Source organism: Lactuca saligna, chromosome 3 (assembly GCF_052625555.1).
Source record: "Lactuca saligna cultivar CGN05327 chromosome 3, ASM5262555v1, whole genome shotgun sequence".
Taxonomy (NCBI): domain Eukaryota; kingdom Viridiplantae; phylum Streptophyta; class Magnoliopsida; order Asterales; family Asteraceae; genus Lactuca; species Lactuca saligna.
In genome coordinates, this window is record NC_136419.1 from 102,913,796 (window position 1) to 102,936,431 (window position 22,636).

General features: G+C 38.9%; 1 non-coding gene across 1 annotated transcript; it reads left to right on the forward strand.

The window, feature by feature from the left end:
* The first annotated feature begins 2,218 nt into the window (after positions 1-2,218).
* On the forward strand, positions 2,219-2,325 carry LOC145038154 (small nucleolar RNA R71). Its single transcript, XR_013679219.1, has one exon. It is a non-coding gene; the product is annotated as a small nucleolar RNA R71 (small nucleolar RNA).
* The last annotated feature ends 20,311 nt before the right edge of the window (positions 2,326-22,636 follow it).

Genomic DNA, 22,636 nt, shown 5'->3' on the forward strand with positions numbered 1-22,636 from the left:
CTGGATAATCAATTTTTGAGTTTGAACTAAGTTCTTAATTACTACTACTTCCATTTTAAGGTCCCCACATTTTGTTCTAATAGAGTTGGATGACTCGATCTAAGTTTTCAAAACTAAAATGCAAAAAGAAAGAGAAAAAAAATTTCAAACCAAACTCGGGTTGCCTCCCGTGAAGCGCTTCTTTTTCTTGGAGTCTTGAGCTGGACTCCGTGCCTCCTACGTTGAGTCTTCGGAAGAGTCCTCCACCAAGATCTTTTGTTCCTTGAACCGCCTTTTGTAAGCTTGAACTTGCCTTTTATATGCCTTCTTTGAATTCTCCTTTTTAGCTTTTCCCTTTTCTTCAAGCTTGCGTTTTGTGCCCTTGGTTTCCTCCTTGTACTTTATGTCCTTCTCTTCTTCTTTCACCACCGGCCTTGTTACTCTTGAAGTGACCTCCTCTTCATCACTTGTTATTTCCTCATCCTCTTTGCTTACCCAAGAAGGCGGGCTCTTGTAAGCTATGACTTCAATCAAATATGGAACAGATGCCTTTGGTTTTGTCCTCTTGACTTGATGAACTACCTTTATCTCTTCTTCCATAAGCTTTTCCAGTTCTTCTAGTTCATTCTCTTCATTAATTGTGAACACCTCTTCTTTATTTTCTTGAAAGTCATCATTTATCCCAAAGACTTCTTGTTCATCTCCAACCCTCAAAGTTAGCTTAGACTCACGGATATCAACAAGGGCACCAGCAGTGTTGAGCAATGGCCGACCAAGGATTCTCGGAACATCTGGATCTTCTTTCATGTCCAAGACTACAAAGTCTATCAGAAAAATAAATTTTCCAATTTTTACCAAAATATCCTCCACTATGCCTCGGGGTTGTGTCACCGAACGATTCGCCATGTGAATCTTCATTTTTGTAGTCTTCATTTTCTGAATCTCCAATTTTTGATAAAATGAAAAAGGCATCAGATTAATGCTAGCCCCAGAATCGGCTAAAGCATTAACCTTTGTTTTATTCCCAAACTCGCATGGAAGAGTGAGGCATCCAGGATCCCCCATCTTTTCTGGTGTTTCTCCCAACACAACTTTTGAAGTTTGTTCACTTAGAATCACTGTAGACTGCTTCTTTAATTGCCTTCGAGTGTCTATCAAGTCTTGCAGTAATTTCTGGTTCTCGGGAGCTTTAGATAAGGACTCGACAAAGGGGGTATTAATCGGGATCCCCTTCACATGCTTGACAAACTCTTTATGCTCTCTCTCCAGTGGACTAAGGGTGGCTTAGGAAGGAAAAGGCAAATTCGGCTGATAAACCGAACTGACTGCAGAATTTTTCTGTTCATGATGGGCCCACGTCGTGAACATATAAGGTTCACGTCGTGAATTCTGGAACTCAGCAGCTTCATGATTTTCGAGCTTGATCTTCTTCATCTTTTGATCGGGCTTCCGTGGTTCTTCGTCCAATGCTTCTAGGAACTCCGAGATTGCTTCTTCTTCGGTGTCTATGGCCATTACATGAGATTGGTTCTGTACTTCGGGATTCTTCGGGGACAATTTTTCATGAACTAGAGTTGCTAGTTGACCAAATTGTACTTCAAGGTTATGGATGGAGGCTTGCTGATTCTTTATCAAAGTTTGTTGTTCCAGAATAGCAGAATCAGTGGCATCGTGTCGCTTTTCCGATGCTTCCATAAACTTCATTAAAATGGTCTCTAGGTCGGGTTTCTTCTCGGCTGGTGGCTGCTCCTTTTGATAGAGGCCTCGACCTGTCTGCCTATACTTCTCTTCTTTTTGCTTCTTATACTCCTCATATGGCATCCACTCCGTCTTCGGTTTCCTCCAGTCCTCATCAAATTTATCCCCACTAGAGTAGCATACTTGAGCCTTTCTGTTCCCATAATCATCTACATTGCAGTCCCTTGTCAAGTGTGGACCACTACATCTCTCGCAACCCACTCTTATGGCATGTATCGATTGGTCCATCTGTGTTATCCCGCGGTCCATATTATTTAACATGGCCTTGACCGCTGCTATTTCTTCAGTTTGGGACCCTCCTCCGCCTTTGATTCCTTCTTGCCTCGAGTTGTGGTATTCGTGGGAGTGTTTCGCGAATTCTTCAATTAGCTCCTTGACCTCCCTTGGATTTTTCTTTGTCAAAGGTCCTGGAGAATCAAGGAGTTGTCTCGTCATCACGTTGACCCCATCATAAAAGATTGACATCTCTTGCTGCACATTTAGGTCATGTTGTGGGCAATTTCTAAGTAAGCCCTTGTACCGCTCCCATGCTTCGTATAGTGACTCCCGTGGCTGTTGCTCAAAGTTGGCTATTGTCTTCTTGAGTTTGGCTATCTTAGATGGCAGGCAAAACTGATCTAGGAATTTCTCACGCATTTGAGCCCAAGTGGTGATTGTACCCAGTGGGAGTGCTTTTAACCACTCGTTAGCAGCTCCTTTGAAAGTGATGGGAAGCATCCTAAGCAAAACTGTGTTTCTGCTGACATGTGGGACATTGAAGTAGTCTGCAATGTCATTGACTTCATCTAGATGCTTAAAAGCATCTTCATGATCTTTCCCGAAAAATGGAATGTCCTTCAGAGCAGTCAATATGTGTCCCTTCAGCTCGAATGGGGCATTGGCAGGTATTGCGGGTTGGACTAATCTGGGACCCACATCTTCTCGGATCCGCTTCTTGTAAGCTCTCATGGACATTTCTTCAATTGTTGCCATCTCGTTCCTTGGCTCGTTCTTGGGTTCACTCGTGTGTTCTTCAAATTCTGGCTCGGTATCGCTTTCAGACTCGGTTTGCACGGGTGTATGATCCAAATGCTCAAGATTGCTCTCGTGCTTCGCTGATGAACTTGACTCTCCTGTCTTCTTTCCCGACTTCCTAGAGAAGGCTGACTTCAATTCTTGCAAGGGCGACTTTTTCTTGTGAATTGCAGACTTGGGATCTTCTAGTGGTGGCACCAATGGTGTGTTTGAGCCTCTGGTCATTAACTCCTGCAACTTGCTAAACTAAAACGTAAAACTGGACTAAAATAAGAAAAACTAAAAATGAACTCTCAAATTTCACATCGTGAGTGTACTAAATCTCACGTCGTGAACGTTGTGACAAGCAGAAAAAATTAAACTAAGATAAGCTAGCAAAATAAATAACCAATTAAACTTTCTGCAGATTTTATTCCATAAAAAAAAACGATTAATCTAATGCAACTAAATAAACTAATAATCTGCGCCGTTCCCTGACAACGGCGCCAAAAACTTGATGTGCACAAAAGTACCCACTAATTTTAATATCTATAACCTAACAAACTTAGACTATCTATGCACTTATAGGAAGTGTACCTAGTCAGATTACAGTATAGCTTAGGTAAGTCGGGTGTCGATCACAGGGAACAGTGTTACTAATTAATCTACTTACTATTAAATTAACCTAATTTATTAACAAATTTAATAAGGGGTTTTATCTTATTTTGCAAGATCGGATGAACTTAAATCAAATTCAATAAAAACACACTCTTGCTTAGTTGAATCCACTTCTCCCTTATGGCTAGCTAATGATCATGGGTTATTAAGTTGGTTTTTAGTTATATTAGTAATTTAGTTCTATCTTACCAATAAGTAACTAATTCATGTCAAACCATGTATGTTCACACATAATTAAACATAGAACTAATTATGAATGTAAATATGCTATGTAAGATTTGTTGTATAAACGCAGTTATGGTCACAATTCACGTTCTCTAGCACAGCTAAGATTTATTCAGTCTAATTACTAACTAAGATTGGTCAATCCTAGCTCTAACAATTCAATGTTCACTAAATTATTAGGTAAACAGGTTCATGCAGTTTCGTGGTCACTAAGCTACACAGAACATGCAATCAAGCAATTAGATAAACAAATAATAACATGCTAGGTCATACAAATCAAACACAAGCACTTTTTTACCAACTCAAATTAATCCATAAACATATAACTATTCATAAGTTCAAAGCTTCATCTAGCTAAGCAAGAGTAGCTAGATTCAGCTGCTCATCATAGTAATTAAACTAACACAGCTAAAACTAATGAAAGACATGTTCATCATTAACTAAAATATAAAACTTTACTTCTTTTGGTGTTGAAATCCCTCTTCCAGGACCTTTCTTTTGCTCTGAAACGTCTCCTGGAACTCCTTTTCTTCTGCCAAAAGTCCCCCTATTCGTAAAGGTCAAGGATCTATATAATTGTTGTTATCCATAAATTCACGTCGTGAGTCGTAGATAACCGTGCCCGTCAAGGATTTCTTCACCCGCGTACATATCTTCTAGAACCATCGATTCACGTCGTGAATCCTTTAATTCTCACGTCGTGAATAACCTTTTCTCCAGATTTACTTCACTTTTACTCTTCCAATTCCCAAAGTTTCTTTCTTTAACATTTTCAGTCCCCTTTTCTTCAAAATGTCTTCTTTTTTGGCTGTAAACAACATTTAAGCTCATAAGTACCATTATTCTAAACAAATTACCGACTTTTTAATAAAAATGTACTTAAATATTGCCTAAAAATAAGTATAAATATGGCAATATCAGGAACTTAAAAGAGTTAGTTAATGGATTTTACCTAAAGCAGAGCCATACATTTTGACTCTCCCATCTCTTAGATCTCTTAGGTAAATAGGGCAGCTTCGTCTCTAATGCCCCTTCTCTTGCCAATAAAAGCAAAATGGATTCCTTTGGAATGGCACATGGAACTATCTCAGAATCTACCTTTTTTGGATCTCCAATGTCACCATTTTCAATATCCATTGAAGTTTGGGATTTTGATTTACCAGACAAGTTTGCTCGACCAGCTCGCCAAATCATTTCCGATTTAGCAGCTATAAGCAAATAGGTCAAATCAATGAGGGTCACGTCATGATCCATCATATCGTACTCTCTTGTGAACTCACTATATGATTCAGGAAGCGACTAAAAAACCCAGTCAACAGCCAACTTACCTAAAATCTCGACACCCAACATCCTTAACCTTTCAATGTGTGACTTCATCTCTAAGACGTGTACACACACAGGTTTCCCATGTTTACTTGCCAAAAGGGCTTGAGTGAGCTTGAAATTTTCAAGCCTTCGAACTTGTGGGTTAGGGAGAATAATTGGAGGAGGTGGAGGAAGTGAAGCATGATCTCTTGTTCCTCGATCGAATCGTGGAATATCATTTTCAAGTGGAAAGCTTGTTCCACGGGATTTAGGAATACCATAGTTGTCGTAATTTGACATATACAAAACGGGAGAAACTAAATTCAATTTAGTTGATTGATTGAGTCCTTAATAAATCACCCAAATGAGATATTAAGGCTAGGACCCAACACAATACGCTACAACCTAGAAAAGGGATGTCGTAATCTAGTTGCAGAATATTTGAAGGTAGGTAAATGATGATTTACCAATTTCCACCATGAAAAACAAAAAAGAATTTTAAGTTTTAAATCTATGAAAAATCCTAGATCCTTTGAGATTCATTGAACTTTTCAATGGCATGTTTAAATCTCGATATGCCCCTCTAGTTTGTGACTGGGATACCGAGTATCACAAAGCGGGTGTGAATAACCATGCAAACTTACACGGTGCCCCCACATGTTACAGTCACCCATTCGATGTGCCGGTTAACCACACACACTCCACCAAACTATGACAAACATCGAGTCACCCTTTGCTACCTTTTCTTAGAACCATTTAGTGTGCCGGTTAACCACACACGCGCCACTAACGTCTTCGCAAGGGCATAAAGTGTAATTTCATGGAATTGCATCAATTCACTTTTGCCTAAAGTAATTAAGATTGGGAATTTTGTAAAACTTTTTTAGTTACTTTATACTTCATTATACTTTTAATGGAAAGGGTTTTCCCTATCCTACCTGTTTGGCTAACGATCCTCCACCAATCAAGGAAGCGGTGGGTGAGAGTGGACACCCATTAAACGGCCATTTTATAGGCCATAACCTTATACCCCCCCCCCCCTTATAGATCGGGTTCATGAATGAGGCCTACTAACGGTAAGACTAGCATTTTAGTTATACATATACAATATTAAACTTTTAATGTTATACATAGTATAAGGGTGTATTTTACACTTTTAAAATACTAGGTGGTTTAAATTATACTTTTAATTAACCAAAATCATTATGGATTTATTAACTTTCTTTTAGTTATACACTTAATTAATTTAATAAAACCATAAGGGTGTAATTTGAACCTTTCAAAATTAGGGTTTTGGATTTTAGACTTTCAAAATTAACTTTTAATCACCAATTTAAATTCCAAAACTTGAGGGCAAGTTTTGAAACTCTTCAAACCCATTAGGTTTTAATCTGACTTAAAATTTTCGAATTTAAGACATTTAAATTAAAATTTTAAATATTAAAACTCGTTATTTAATAATTACCATAAATTAAACAATTAATTTAAATTATTAAATCACAAGGGATTATCTAGATCATGAGGATAATTACCATTTATACATTTAAGATATCCTAATCCCTTGAATCGCTCTCTAAATCTTGAAAATAAGGGATGGGATAATTCAAGATCTTTAATTACCATATTTAACAATTAAAAGATAATTACAAGATATGGGATTATCCAAATCCCTAAAATTTAGGATCTTATCTTGGGGAAGGAGGCTAATCTCGAAATCTAAGGGTTTGCAAACCCTAGATTTCGAAATCTTGGACTAATGGAAAGGATTCATAAAACCTTTTCATGATATTTTTGCAAATTAGGGTTAGGAAACCCTAATCTCGAAATCTATAGCCTCCTAGGGTTTATTGGCTATAAACCCTAATTTGTCAAGTTCATAGATTTGAATAAAAGCTAATAGAAAACAAAAACCAATGGCTCTGATACCACTGATAGGTTTTATACAAACAATCCTATGTGTGCATGCAACCCTATAATTGGATCTATGTTTTCACTATTAGTTACACAACATTATAAACACATAATAAAACCCTAATAAGTCATACTATTTTCGAAATTCACCAAGAAGATTAGAATACATACCTTCTGTTGTTATATAGTAATAACAACTCAATTTCTCCTTGTAATGGCTTTAGAAAGCTTAGAGTCACAAATGTCACTCCTCTAATGGTTCACAAACACCAAGAGCAAGAGGATGAAGAATGAGAAGAGAAGAGACACCCAAAAAACGTGTAGAAACCCTAAGGATTCAGTTGCCCACGTTTTTGGTGCCAAAGGGGTCCTTAAATAGTGAGGCTATTAGGGTTATTTAACAAGGAAACCCTAATTTGGATGCTTAGGCCCTAAGAAACCCATGGAATCCCTCCTTAGAGGCCTAGGACAATTTCCAATGGGTTTCCCCATAGAATTCGTCCACCCTTCTAATATGGAGTCCATTAGCCCAATATTCAACTATCATACAATTGACAGTTCTAGTCCCTTAAGTTTAATTAATATCTTTTAGCCACAAAAATTAATTCTTAATTAATTATTGACTAATATTAATTAACCAATATGTTTTCTCCTTTAATATATTATTCTCATAATATATTAATAAATCATAATTAATCCTCTCTCTCCATAATTTATCTTATCAAGTTGCTTTGGTGAAGGCAACCCAAAAGGACCATGCACCATCAGGTCAAGTACATACCAAAAATAGTTATGAACTTAGACACTAATCCAACAATAACAACATACTATCTATCTTGGTACTGATCTAACTGATCATAACCACATGTAGCATACTATCACCAAGATAAGAACTAAAAGGGCCGGCCTTGGTGCCTTAGACCCTATTGATATAGTGAGGATAACTCACCTTGCTAGCAGCTCGAAAATGATACTGCTCACACCTCTAGATATAGCTCCAACCACCTCGCCTGTACCCATAAGTGGTACACTCAATAATCACTCAAAATACCAAATTGCCCTTGGGCGGTACATGACATCCCACAGTCAAGTCAAGTCACTGGTCAATGGTCAACAATCCATGTTGATCTATTTGATAACTCTCTCTACCTCGAGTCCCTCCTGATTCCATAATTTCTCAACTCAACTCGCCGAGTCGATACGCGACCTAGAGCATGGAATCCAAACTGACTCGTCGGGTCATCTCCCAGACCTCGCCGAGTCCATGCGGGACTAATTTGGACAAAACCCTACCCGACTCACCGAGTCATCTCCCAGACTCATTGATTCCATACGCATACTCTCATGATCACACGATTCTGAACTACCCCTTCGCTCCAATCAATAGATCTAGGTCCCTAGAGTGCATTAGCAACATAAATTTGCTACCTTTACATATTTGAATGACTCAAATTCCACATATAAGCTTGAAATGGGACTTCACTCATAAAAAAGGGTTCCTTCATGACCCTATTAAGAACTTTATGAACTTAGGGCTCAAAAGAAGTTCAAATCTGAAGTTTCAACTTCAGATCTAGCTCCCATACCATAATCCCTTTTTGAATAGCTAAAGAAAGCCCTAAACTTCACATATGAAAGATTCTAGAAGAAAAGATGTCAAGGTAACAGCTTGTTACCTCCAAAACGTGCCCAAACTGAAGTAGACAATGGATCCACATGAAATCCTTGATGCTAGCCTCTTGATCTACAAGTTTCCTTCACAAAAATCACTTTCTAAAGCTCCAAAACACTCTCCAAGCTCATACTCACGAAAATTAGGGTTTCTGGCTCTCAAGGGGTGATAGAGGACAGTGGGAGGCGCTAATGGTCCAATATATAGGGTGAAAAAACCCTGAAATTTAGGGTTTCCTCTGCTATCTCCTACTCGTCGAGTCCCCCAAGCCGACTCGTCGAGTCACCCATTAAATGACGTGTCCTTACCCGCTGCTACTCGATGATCACAATATTAACTCGTCGAGTAGGCCTTAAAACATGAAATCTAATGGAATAATAATGATACCTGACGGTTGGGATGTTACAGCTTAAGTTAGATGCAAGATATGGGTAATTGAAATCGAATTGTGAGCGAAATGAGGTTGTCGAGAGCATACCTATTCGTGGTTGAATTAGTCTGCCTTTATACTTTCTTCGCATGGGGAAATGGTGATGAGGACAATCCGAATAGGTTTACATCTCATCATCATTAATGCGTCCAGTGCCAAATGGTACAAAAATAGTACTTATGAACTTTAGATAATCTTGGTATTCTCGTTATATAAGCTGTATCAAACTGTTGGTCCATGACAGGCTATTTATGTGTCATTCCCTATGTGTCCTAGAATTGACACTCGTGAATACTAGCTCAGAATGTTTCTTGCAAGTCAAGTAAGGGTTCGGCGCTCCACGATACATTCGCCCGAGCTATATATTAGTGGTTCAGATTTGGATCGTCCGAACCACTTCTGTTTGGAGGTGACATACCTTTTTAGCCACCTACATACCTCCTTGATATATGTTTAATCCATCAAAATTCTGCTAAAACATATTAATCTTCCTAGTTTCTCATTTTTCACATTCTCATTCCTAGTTGCGTTCAATTGAGCTTCCTGCAACACTTTTATAATACAAGATACCACTTCAATCCTCAAAGCCTTAACATGCATCATTTCACTTGCTTCCTTCCTACTCAAAGCTTCAACTACAATAGTTTCTTTACCAAGATGCTAAAAACTACACGGTCATAATATTTAAATAGTTCTATCCACTATCTTTGTCTCATATTTAAGTATTTTTTTATTGAATATATATATATATATATATATATATATATATTAAAACTTTATGATTTGTATACAACTTGTACTTTGTTTCATACAAATAATGTCTCCAAATATTCAAAGCATGAATGAAAATTTCTAACTCAATGTCATGGGTAGGATAATTTCAATTTGTGAACCATAAACATATGAGATACATAAGATATCACTTTCCCGTTATGGTAAGTGCACAATCCAAATCCGTGCATCATTGAAAGCTTCAAAATCTTATGTTCTTTATGGTGATGTAAAGATGTGTAACGACCCAAATTTTCAAATAAATATTTCATTTTTAAGTAATCAAATCATTTCCAATAAACCACAAAATATCAAGAACAATTGTTTTTAAATTTATAACATTAACATTTTGTTTCAAACATCAGAGTGTCCCATCAAATCAAATGCCAGAGAGTGCATGTTGTGCCATCAAGCCTAGCTCTTGCCCTTAGGCTTAGAAGTACCTGAAACAAACCAAAAAATTGTAAGTTAACGCTTAGTGAGTTCCCCAGAGCATACCCCACACAATCCACATAATCACATAATCCACATTAGCTATAAAAGCTACAAAAACCATATAATCCATGCATACAACATATAGGGATGTCGTAGGCTCCCCCCAGGGTCTTACTCGAGGATGCCATGAGCTCCCCACATGGTCTTACACCTAAGTGTCATGGGCTCCCCCCAAGGTCTTTAATAGGAAAGCCATGGGCTCTCCACATGGTCTTGCATCCAGGTGTCATGGTGTAACGACCCAATTTTCACGTCCAAAAATTTCATTTTTTTGATTAAGTGATTTGCAAAACATTTATAACAAATATCATCCGATCATATCATTAAATAGAAACATGTCTCGTATCTGAAAACCAAATCGTAAAAACATGATAATGTCATAGTACAAATCCCAGAATAACTCATAATGCGGAAAACAAGGAGTGTGTGTATGATGTGCCGCTACCGCGCCAGCTCCTTCCCCTTCGCTGAAGAAGTACCTGAAACCAAAACTGTAAGCTGTAAGCACGAAGCTTAGTGAGTTCCCCCATCGTACCACATTCCATACAATCACATAGCATACATACTACCAGGCAGTTCTAGGGTGCCCGACCTACCCGGTACAGCCATTCTGGGGTGTCGATCTACCCATGCGGCCATTCTGAGGTGTCGTTCTACTCATGCGGCCATTCTGGGGCACCGTCCTACCCATGTCAAGCCATTCTGGGGTGCTGACCTACCCGTCGATCCTAACAACCGAACTTAGGGACTATTCCCCTCCTACAACCGCTATCACATATAACCTATCATGCCAGCATATAAACATATCAGCACATATTATCAGACATATATGGGGTGTCTGACCTACCCTTCGGTCCTAACAACCGAACTCTACTACTATCACATATACATATCATGCCAGCATATAACATATTAGGTAGTAGCAAACCTAGATGATATCACAAAGACAATCATCTAATCATACAACTCCCACTGGTAGGTCGGCATTGTGTCCGTAGACCCACCGCTATTGGAAGGTAACTCACCTCGAAGTAGCTGTTGATCTGTACGGGAATCCTCTGACTGCTATCGCTGCTGCTCCGGAAATCCTCCGGCTATAATCCCCACAAAACACTTAGTCAAACACTGCTAACTGTTCTTAGGGTAAAATAACCATTTTACCCCTGACCAAGTCAAAGTCAAAGTCAACTTCTATTTGACCTGACTTGCCAAGTTGGCTTTCCAACTCGCCGAGTCTTTATCCTTCCATTTGTCCTTATACTCGTCTCTACTCGTCCAGTTAGGCGGTGACTCGACAAGTTTTCCTTCTAAATGAACATCGACTGAATCCTCATCCGACTCGCCGAGTTGTATGAACAACTCATCGAGTTCATCTTCAACTGATACACAGGTCCTGTATGTAACTCTATGAGTTGCATGAACAACTCGTCAAGTTCCTCTTCATCCATAATAAGATTGTCTTGGACACGCCGAGTCTTCTCATGCACTCGTCGAATCTTATGAACTTTCAGAACAAAGGCTTAGTCCAGGACGTTGGGTCATTCCTCGGGACTCCCTAGAACCTTTCCACACTCAACTAGGTCCTTATGACCCTCAATTGATATGGGACAAAAACCTTGGACTCACCGAGTCTAAGGATGGACTCGTCGAGTCGGTCACATCCACTAACTAAATCTTCGATTTCTGATGTACAATTCTTGATCAAAAGGTAGATCTAAGCTTCTATAATCGATCTCGCACGTAAAGTTACAAACTTTACGTGCATGCATGGGACATTGAGCTCAAAAGGTCCTAAAACAATCTCTGACAATGCATGGGGCCTTCTTTGAGTGAAAAAGCCACTCCTTTCTGCCTTGCAACCCCTTTAAGGACCTAGATCTGAAACATCAACTCCTAACCATGCTTGCAATCATGGTTGGTGAACAAAATGGATGAGAAAATCCCTAAAACTCCACAAAATGGGACCTATCAAAAGAACAAATAAGGTATAAACTTTATACCTTCTGAAGGCTGAAAATGATGCTCAAAATTGGATCCTTCTAGCCTCCTCTTGATCCTCCAAACTTTTCCTTCCTTCCTTGGAACACAAATCACCAAAATCACACCACATGCCTTAGATTGCTTCAATAACGGCTAAGGTTTGTTATGGGGGTCTTCTGGGAGCAAATAGGACGAAGGAGGCCGAGTTAAGGTGTTTAAATATGGTGCAAACCCTCGGGCTAGGGTTTTTTGTCCAGACAGGGCCTACTCACCGAGTCCGAGACCCAACTCGTCGAGTCCACTGCTTAAACCTCGCATCTCATCCTGCTTCTACTCGGCAAGTTGGTCCTTCAACTTGCCGAGTCAAAGGCCAAAATACAAAAATATAAATAAAAGAGTATGTACCAAGAACCAGGTGCTACACATGGGTTCTCCCATGGTCTTTAATAGGAAAACCATAGGCTCTCCACATGGTCTTACATCCAGGTGTCATGGGCTCTCCCATGGTCTTCCATACAGGTATACCACATTTACAATTAGCATACCTCCTAGCACATAACCTGCTAAAATGCCACATACACTACTTCAACTTGTGTACCACATATCATAAAATAGGTTGGCCTTGGTGCCTTCTACCGATTGGTAAAGTGAGGAGACTCACCTCTCATAAATGTTGAACTATTGAAATAAGATACGATAAGTCCCAACACGTAGCTCCAACTCAACCGCCTACAATCATCATGTGACTAGCCATTCAAAATCCTGAAATACCATAAATACCCTTATGGTAAAACTTGGTCAACCCTGGTCAAAGTCTAGGTCAACAGTCCATGTTGACTCCCAACTCGTCGAGTGCATCTAGCAACTCATCGAGTTCCTTCAGAGTCTAGAACATCAGGACAAACCCTAGCCAACACGCCGAGTTGTCTCATCAACTCATCGAATTCACTCATATCCAATAGGTGGGGAAACCCGATCTGACTCGTCAACTTGTCATATCAATTCTTCGAGTTTTCCCATGTTTGTTTATTCATATGATACATTAATTATAGGGATGTAACGCCCGTAGATCTAGGCTAGTCAATTTAAGTACAATAAGAGTCAAAAATGACTTTTGATGGAAGATTATTTAAAAGGAGTAATCTTAACTAATTTTTAGTATATGTTACAAGGATTTTGTACATATAAAAATGTTGAAATCCGAGTGATAACGAAGAAGTTATGACCTGTCGAAGTTTCGCGATAGAACCGGCATCACACAACGCGATGTAAATAGTGAATTTGAGATAGAGCAATATTTGGCGTTAGCGGTCAAAACTAAAGTCGTACAATATGTTAAACCGAGAGTGTGCATAAAAACAACGTCCAAATCTGACTTCGTATGAGGAAGTTATGTTTTTCTAAGTTTCGACTTAGCGGTATGCAGCCCAAAGTTTGAATATGAGATCGAGTGATTTCTAGTCGAAATAATCTAAACGAGAATCTAAGATCTCGTCGATAGTAGTCCAACGGTAAAAAGACAGACGAAAACGGACGTTGGATGAAGAAGTTATGAGTTTATAATGGAGTTTTCCTGTCCCAGCCTACTAAAAATAAATATAATAAAACGTAAATTCAAAATTAGTTGATGAAGTCTAAACGATAGTTGTATAGCATAATCTCACCTACGCGTGGATATAAAGAACGTCCAAAACGGAGCTCGTATGTGAAAGTTATGAATATCTGAAGTTCAGGGTGCGAACCCCAACACTGTGTCAGAGTTCACGACGTGAACTCGGTGCTGATGTCTTCTGGAGACTAACAAACTGAACATCGCGACTATGCACCTGATGACTTCCAAGGTGACGACGTGAACAAGTGGTTCACGACGTGAAATCTAAAATTCCAGCCCTATAAATAGAAATTGAAGGTAGTCGGGTTTGGTTGCTAATTTCTCAACCTCTCACTTACTTGACTCATCTTTAAGCCTTCTTTTACCCCCCCTCCCCCCCCCCCCCGAAGCACCGGTACCATCCCCGACACCCAAAGCGAGTCCCGACGCTCCGAAGATCCCAAGAAGAAAAGAGTTTCAAGCCGAAGCTCTATCCGCTAGAAGCCCGGTGTGTGAAGATACCCCGGTTTCATCGAAGAATACTACTTTACAGGCAGTAGTGTTGTCCAAGCGTTGTCTAATCAAGTGAGTGTGTAGTTACTTTCTTCTAACACATAAATATGAAGTGTTTGCTATGAAATACGTGTTATGTGTTATATATTGTTTGTTTATTTGAGATGGGTATGGATTTGATGTTTTATATAGGATTGAAATGATTTAAATTGTATGTGTATTTTATATCTGTAAGATAAATGTTGGGTAGAACATAGGTAGATTAAATAGTTGGTGTGAGATGAAAGATGTTATGAGTGAACCTTGGCGACTATGAGACGTAGTGCCTATATTATAAACCCTGGTGACTATGAGACGTAGTGCCTATAGTATAAACCCTGGCGACTATGCGACATAGTGCCTATAGTATAAACCCTGGTGACTGTGAGATATAGTGCCTATTGTATAAACCCTGGCGACTATGAGACGTAGTGCCTATTGTATAAAACGTGGCGACTATGTGACGTAGTGTTTGTTGTATGAACCTTGGTAGCCATGGACTTTGGATAAATTCCTTAGGTCAATCCTTAGGAATGAATGAATGAAGGATAGTTGATTCTTAGCGTAAATCCGTAAGAAATAAAGGAGATAATGGTGATGGGTAATTGGGTTGATTATTGGATGATTGAATATAATAATTGTATTATTGTGGGTTGAAAACCCTATGTGCTCACCAGGATCCCAAGCCTGACCGACTCAGTTTCTTTGTATCATAGGTATCAATACGAACACATATTTCACTGACAGATTAAATGAGATGTAAATCATTAGTGTAAATGAATGTAAGTTCTATTTATGCTTATGTGTCTGTATTGACCATGCCATCCCAAATGTTTTAAAACGAATAAAATGCATTTCTTTGGAAATGCTTTGATAAAGTACTTATCATGTTTTCTGGGAACAAATTCTGCAACACTTTTAATAAAAGAAGTACTCTGATTTTAAAGCAAAGCATAAACAAAAAAATCGGTTTCTTCTGGTCGTGAACTTGGGGATGTCACAGTTGGTATCAGAGCATTAGTTTAAGCGAACAAGGAATTTGTAGGATTTCTAAACTTCAACTTAGAATGCTAAGTGAAGATTATGAGAGGAGAGTCTGTTATATTTTAGACACGAGCACTAGTATATTTTAGGAGGGTTGCCTCAAATGCTTTTATGTGCTAATTGCTATATGTTTTCCATATATGAAATTATTTGTTCGGATTTATGATATGTTGTTGACCGGATCTAGAAACGCAAACGAAAATAGGAATCAACGACCTCAACCACCAATGATTGAAAAAATACCTATTGTAGTTGAAGCACCTGAGCCAATGACGATGGTTAGATAGCAAATGATGATTTAGACGATGTTGGATCGCCAGATGGAGGAGACAAGGCGATTACTGCAACAGAATAGGGAAGAAACTACGATCCCTGTTGAACAGCTCGAATTGAATGAAGGGCAGTCGGAACGAGGAAAATACAGTGGGACTGTTGGTCAAGCCAACCCTCCAATAATTATGTGAAACAACCAGGATGGAGGAAATGATGGACGAGGATGCAAATATACAGATTTTATGGCAGCCAAGCCACCGTGTCTTTTTGGAATCCCTACACCGGTGCAAGTTATGGACTGTATCTCTGAGATGGAGACAATGTTTGAAAGTTGTGAATGCAGAAATAGACAGAAGACCGCGCTCGCAATCCCTCTGTTAAAATCTGGTGTACTAAGCTGGTGGAAGTTACTAGCTGATTCGATGCCCAAGGAAGAAGCTAGCAAGATGTCTTGGGAAGACTTTGTGGTGCAACTGAAAATGCAATACTACTCTGAGCATGATCTTCTGGAAATCAATAATGAGTTTTAGAATTTGAAGAAGGGGAAAATGAGCATCACTGAATACACTACTAGTTTCAAGGAAAAGATGAATCTTGTTCCTTATCTAATTCCAAATGAACTCTCCAAGGTTAACAAGTTTGCCCACGGATTACCAGTGGAATTTGGCCCGATAGTCAAGCAAGCAACCACTCTGAAAGCCGCCATTTAGGATGCTATGAATGCTGAGACTCGGATAAGAGAGAAGGGCCTAGAGAGAGTTAAATTTAAGGAGAAAAGGAAGCATGAGGGATCTTCAATGATCAACAAATAAAGCAAATTCTCGAAATTTGGAGGAAGAGATGAAGCTAAGTGGTGCAAGAAGTGTAAGAAAAAACACTTCGGAAGTGTAGCGAGGACATGATTTGCTACAAATGTGGGAATACAGGGCATTACACCAATAAGTGTGCATCTAAAAAGAACGTGTGCTACGGATGTAACGAAGAAGGGCATATTTCTAGAGACTGCCCAAAGAAAAACGCACCGCCACAGCCAAGGGCATTCCACACGAAGAAGGGCATATTTCTAAGGCTATAAGACCCTAAATGTATACAATTTTGAAAGCGTACACGTAGCAAGATTCATATGATTATCATAACTCAAATATCAGTATAACATGGCTAACATATTAGGGAACTACTTGGTTCAGCCGATCACGGGCATTGCATTCTCCTCTTTTCCATTTTTAAGAAGTTTTTAACTTTTGTTTTCGAAAACAAATTTACCATTTCCTTAGTTTGAGTCTTGGCACACTCGAGAGTATGCCCGAATCCCTCAAACCAAGGCTCTGATACCAACTTGTAATGACCCAAATTTTCAAATAAAATTTTCATTTTCAAGTAATCAAATCATTTCCAATAAACCAAAAAATCTCAAGAACAATTGTTTTCAAATTCATAACATTAACATTTTATTTAAAACATCAAAGTGTCCCATCAAATCAAATGTCGAAGAGTGCATGCCGTGTCATCAAGCCTTGCCCTTTCCCTTAGGCTCAGAATTACCTTAAACAAACCAACAAACTATAAGCTAATGCTTAGTGAGTTCCCTAGAGCATACCCCACACAATCCACATAATCACATAATCCACATTAGCTATAAAAGCGACATAAACCATATAAGCCATGCATACAACATATAGGGATTATTTAGGCTCCTACCAGGGTCTTACTCCATGATGCCATGGGCTCCCCACGTGGTCTTACACCTAAGTTTTATGGGCTCCCCCCATGGTCTTTAATAGGAAAGCCATGGGCTCTCCACATGGTCTTACATCCAGGAGTCATGGGCACTCCTATGGTCTTTAATAGGAAAGCCATGGGCTCTCCACATGTGTTGGATTAATTTCTAAGTCCATAACTATATTTGGTATGTACATGTCCCGACCCGGCATGGTCCATTTGGGTTGCATGGCATCATGCACTTGGACAGACTAAATGAGAGAAATAAGACACTTATGGTTATTAATATATTATAAGTTCTAGTATATTAATAATAAGAATAATAATATTTAATTAGTATTGATCAAGAATTAATTTAGAATTAATTATATGATCAAAAGAAGACTAATTAAATATATGGGTTGATTGTGTAAATCATCCATAACTTATATAGTGGGTCAAAGCTCCATGGATAATTAAGTTGGGTTAAACCAATAGAATGCTCCATGGAGGTTACATAATCCATGGGTCATGAAAATGAAAGGTCATGACAATTAGGGTTTACATGGTGTAACCCTAATTGTAATGTACTATATAAGCATCATATTATTAACCAAAATCGGCCACTAGTATGTGTAAAAGAAAGGCTAGCCGATTTCTTGAAGTGTGGATTTCTCTCTAAGTTATTCCAAGAGAATTTGATGTTGTGTGAGCCATTTAAGGTGTCACATTGGAGGCACTAGGCACTCAAGCCCCATGGATTCAAGCTACACTACAAGAGGTATGTATTTTATCTATATTATTACCCAAGTATCTATGATTGTATGCTAGATAGGGTAATACCTTGGAATATTAGTATTTGCATGTATATTAGAGAAAACATAGATCCAAGGTATTTAGGGTTGCATGTACACCATAGGAGTGTTAGAATGCTCAAAACCCAACAGTGGTATCAGAGCCTGGTTTTTTTTCTTGTTATACCTGCAAAATTGGCTGAAAAATCAAAGTTTGGAGTTGTCTGCATAGCAAACTTGCCGAGTCCATTAAGGGACTCGACGAGTCCAAGGAAAAAAGCATCCAACTAGCCGAGTTGGTGAAGGGTCGTGTAAATGGTTTGGGTTAGGCTTAGCATGTGATTTGTTTTGGTTTTATGTCTGTAATTGCACTTTTTGTCATTTTGTGTTTTGTGGTGTTTACGACCGTAAACACGTTTACGGCCGTAAACGTATTTACGGAAGCAAACTAGGTTTGCGGTCTGGTCTAGTATAAATAGTCTACGAGTTTGTCTTTTGAGGGGTTCAATACTCTAGAGTTTACGGCTAGTATTTGAGTTGTATCTGACGATTCAAGTGTTTAATCATATGCAAGCTCAATTCATTCATCTTATTCGTGTTATTCTTGTTTCGTGATTGTTTGATTATTAGTTATAGATCCAGATTCGGACCTAACAATTGTCTTGTAACAAACAGTATGTCCTAAATCTGTCATAATTTTTCGTGCTTAAGTGGACCAAAATACCGACGATCGACCAGACAAAGATGTGAATATGAAAGGTACCGACAAGTGGATAAAGATTATCTAACAACTTTGATCCTAGTATCTCAAGATGAAGTCAAAAAGTTTACTTACGCATATTATTTAGTTTGAAATTTTTACTTTTAAAATTAGAATATTTTTATTTTATTTTTATTTTTATTTTTGTTTTTATTTTTATTTTTTTAATGATCCTCAAAAAGTTTTATTTTTTAAAAATTTTGTTTGGAAATTGGACTGGAAACCTAACAGAGTATGCTGTTTTGAAAAGTCAAAGAGATATAAAAGTGGGAGTTTACCCTTGTAAACTCTTTTTACTGCCTCCTCATTCAAAAACCGTAAACTGTCCCTTCTCTCTCTAATCTTCGAAAATCAAGTGTGAGGTTTCTCAAAATCGTTTAGTCCACATCAAAGGTATGTTAATTCCGACCCTGAACTTGTAATTTTTTGTTCGAATCGACTTAGAATCATAGCATAATTTTGCGCTTAAAGACTGTCGGAGTTTACGGTGTTCGAATGTTCATACACCGTAAACTCATACACCATAAACCCCTATACTGTAAATTCATAGACCGTGAACAACTTTGGCTTCATAGACTGCAAACTTGTTTTGACCTTTGCGACTGTAAACGGTTCCTTGGTCTTACAACCGTAAACTAGGTTTGACCTTACGGCCATAAACCTTGTTTACGGTCCGTTGACCTAGTTTGACCGTAAACAATATTTGGACCGGTGTTGACCGTAAACCCTTGTTGTTTTGGTTGTTTATGAAGTTTAAGAAAACTTTGATCATTTCAAATTTAGATATCACGTTTTCTTACTTGGCTTGTTTAGTGCAGATAATGGCATTTCTTAAGACAGTTGAGATGCACAACCTTGCAATAGTGTTGGATGATCCACCAGAGGCTCACAAAGATTTCATGTCCATGATGTATCGCTTACATGAATGTTGCTTGGCCTATGCTATCACAGTAAATCCTGTCATCTATGGAAGTCTTATTCAAGAATTTTGGAGGACAACCAAGGTGATCGAGAAGAATAAAGAAATGGTTATTGAAGCGGTAGTGCAAAACTGCAACATCAGAATCTCAGAGCAATATATCAGAGACACATTGATGATTCTAATTATCCAACTGAAGTTGATGATGCAAAAATTCCAAAAATTATTGAAAGGATGGGATATGAGGGTTCTTATACTCCTACTGTGAAAAAGCTCTTGCCTCCTTACTGGCGTTTTTTGGCTCACGTGTTCATTAGTTGCGTGTCAGGACGGAGATCGGGAGCAGATGAGATATCACTCAGAAACACAGGAGCGATTGTATCTTTGGCATCCGGCAACAGATTTAACTTGTCAAAGTATATCTTCGATGAGTTTTTAGTAAACATTGGTGCCATGGCTCGGGGAAACAGGGACTCCTTTCTGATGTATCCCCGATTCATTCAAGCTTTCATTGATGATCAATTCCCGGACATGGTCAAGTCTGGTGAAAAGATGGATACAAAGTCCCTAGGCCCTCACACCGTTGGTCTTATTAAACAAAATAGAAAGGGAAAAGTGGTATTTCAAGGTCTACATCCCGTGGTGAAGTTCGGAAAATTTGCTGAGATCAATGAGTCTTCCGAATCGCATGAAACTTCTGAGAAGACTCTATCAGAGCTGACTTCATCGGAAAAGGTGTCCTCTGAGTTTATTATCACTGCTTCCGATCATGAAGATGATGAGACTCCTGCTCAAAAGACTCAAGTTGATGATGAACTCGAATTGAGTGACTACAATGAGGAATCGAGGGGAGATGACAAAGAAGATGAGAATGTTGACTTATCTGGATTTGATCGAGATGATATCCCAAAGAACTTTTGTGGAAATGATGATTTTCTGTCTGAGTTGAACCTTGACAACTTTCTTGACGATGTGAAGTGGTTCATGTGACCACTAAGACAAGGATTGAAGAAGATGTTTTCGTAGTCTCTCCTCCTGCTTCAAATCCAGCAGCAGAAATAGTAATTCCTACGATGATAGTGTCATGGATTCCTCCCCTTGACAATGGCCTACCTACATCATTGCCAATGGAAGAAGATCTTACCACATCTCAAGCAACTCCTCCTCCTAACAAACGTCGTAGACTTGTACTGAGATTAGCAACTCAGAGTACAACGACACAAAGTGCTACAGCTCCTCCAACAATCACACCAACTATTGTCTCAACCGAACCCATCAGTGAGGGCCCCAGTAATGTATTTGAAGCTGGTGGTCCCTCATTCGAAGAAGATCCCTTATCTCCTAGACCAAACGAACATGATGCCTCAGTCAAGCTAGCTCATCTATTAGCTGAAGATCAATTCTCGACACCACCTTCTCGTGGCAAGGGAATCTTCATTGGAGATGACATCACAAGAAATGACTCCCCCTCTCTCCATGTAATTCAAAGCCAGCTCGACGTCATCAAACAGAAAAGTGTAGAACTTGATCAAAGAAATATTGAGCTAATTATAAAGGTCGCAGATCTCTAATCTGAGAATACCGAGCTCAATATTCAAATGGCCGAACTTAATGAAGAAAATACTCTGAAGATAAAGCAAATTGCAGATCTTCAGACTCAATATGGTCGTATGGCTGCAAGTTTCCTAGAGTTGCAGAAGAAGCTTGAAAGCAGGTTTGGTGATGATTTCAAAACAACTGTTGATGAACCTCATATTGATCTCCCTGTTCCAGATATTCACCATGTTGATGCTCCCATTTCCTCTCAACCAATCAGATCCACAGTTGTTGTAGATCGTTTTGATGTGGATCCAGAATTGGCTTCAAGAGCTGCAAAGGAAAAAGGTGCTAAAAGAAAGAAAGTTGCTGATAAGTTGACTGACAAAAACAAATGGTTATTTAAAAGGAGTGTGGATCATAAATCCCCTTGGGATAGGCCTCGCATAACTTTCACTAACCTAAGGACTCAAACTTTTAGAGACGTATATGGTGATAGGTCAGGAATTATATCATGGGAATTTCATGATACACAGGATATGTTTATGGTACGCAGGAAGAGCGGGAATAAAGAATTATACAAGGATGCTCATGATTTCCACTCCTTTACCAAGGTTGATCTTATTGAGCTGTCCAAAGCTCCCTTCTCAAATCCGTCAAACAATCCCAAAGCCAGCCAATTTAAATCTTTCTTGGAAGATCAAGTGGCCAAGGGTTTTCCATCAATGAAAACTGCAGAGTCTTTTGTTGAAGTCCACAAGCATGTTTTTGATCCCAAAACCAGCGAGCCTATTCGAGCGGTGATGTGGCCTGCCACTGCTCAAGTCAAACACATCCATGTTCCTCAAAATTGCCCTGATGGATCTCTACACTCTATGCATTATTGGGTGTATAATGAAACATCAGATGTTGTTGTTATCAAGCTCAAAGAAGATTTCATTCGCTTGTATGACAAAAGGGATCTACTCTAGTTTGGTGAGCGGGACATTCATCAGCTTGCAAGTCATCAGATTGTTGTTGCCGATGAGCTATTTGAGCCTGCTGCTAAGGAATATACAAGGATGGTGGCTACGGTTATCGACAAGAGAATATGGAATGGAGCTATAGGGAGATCCAATGTGCTGGTTGTTGACAAAGACTAAATCCAAGCCTGCTCCAAACCAAGGGGGAGATTGAAGGGTCATGTAAATGGTTTGGGCTAGGCTTAGCATGTGATTTGTTTTGGTTTTATGTCTGTAATTGCACTTTTTGTCATTCTGTGTTTTGTGGTGT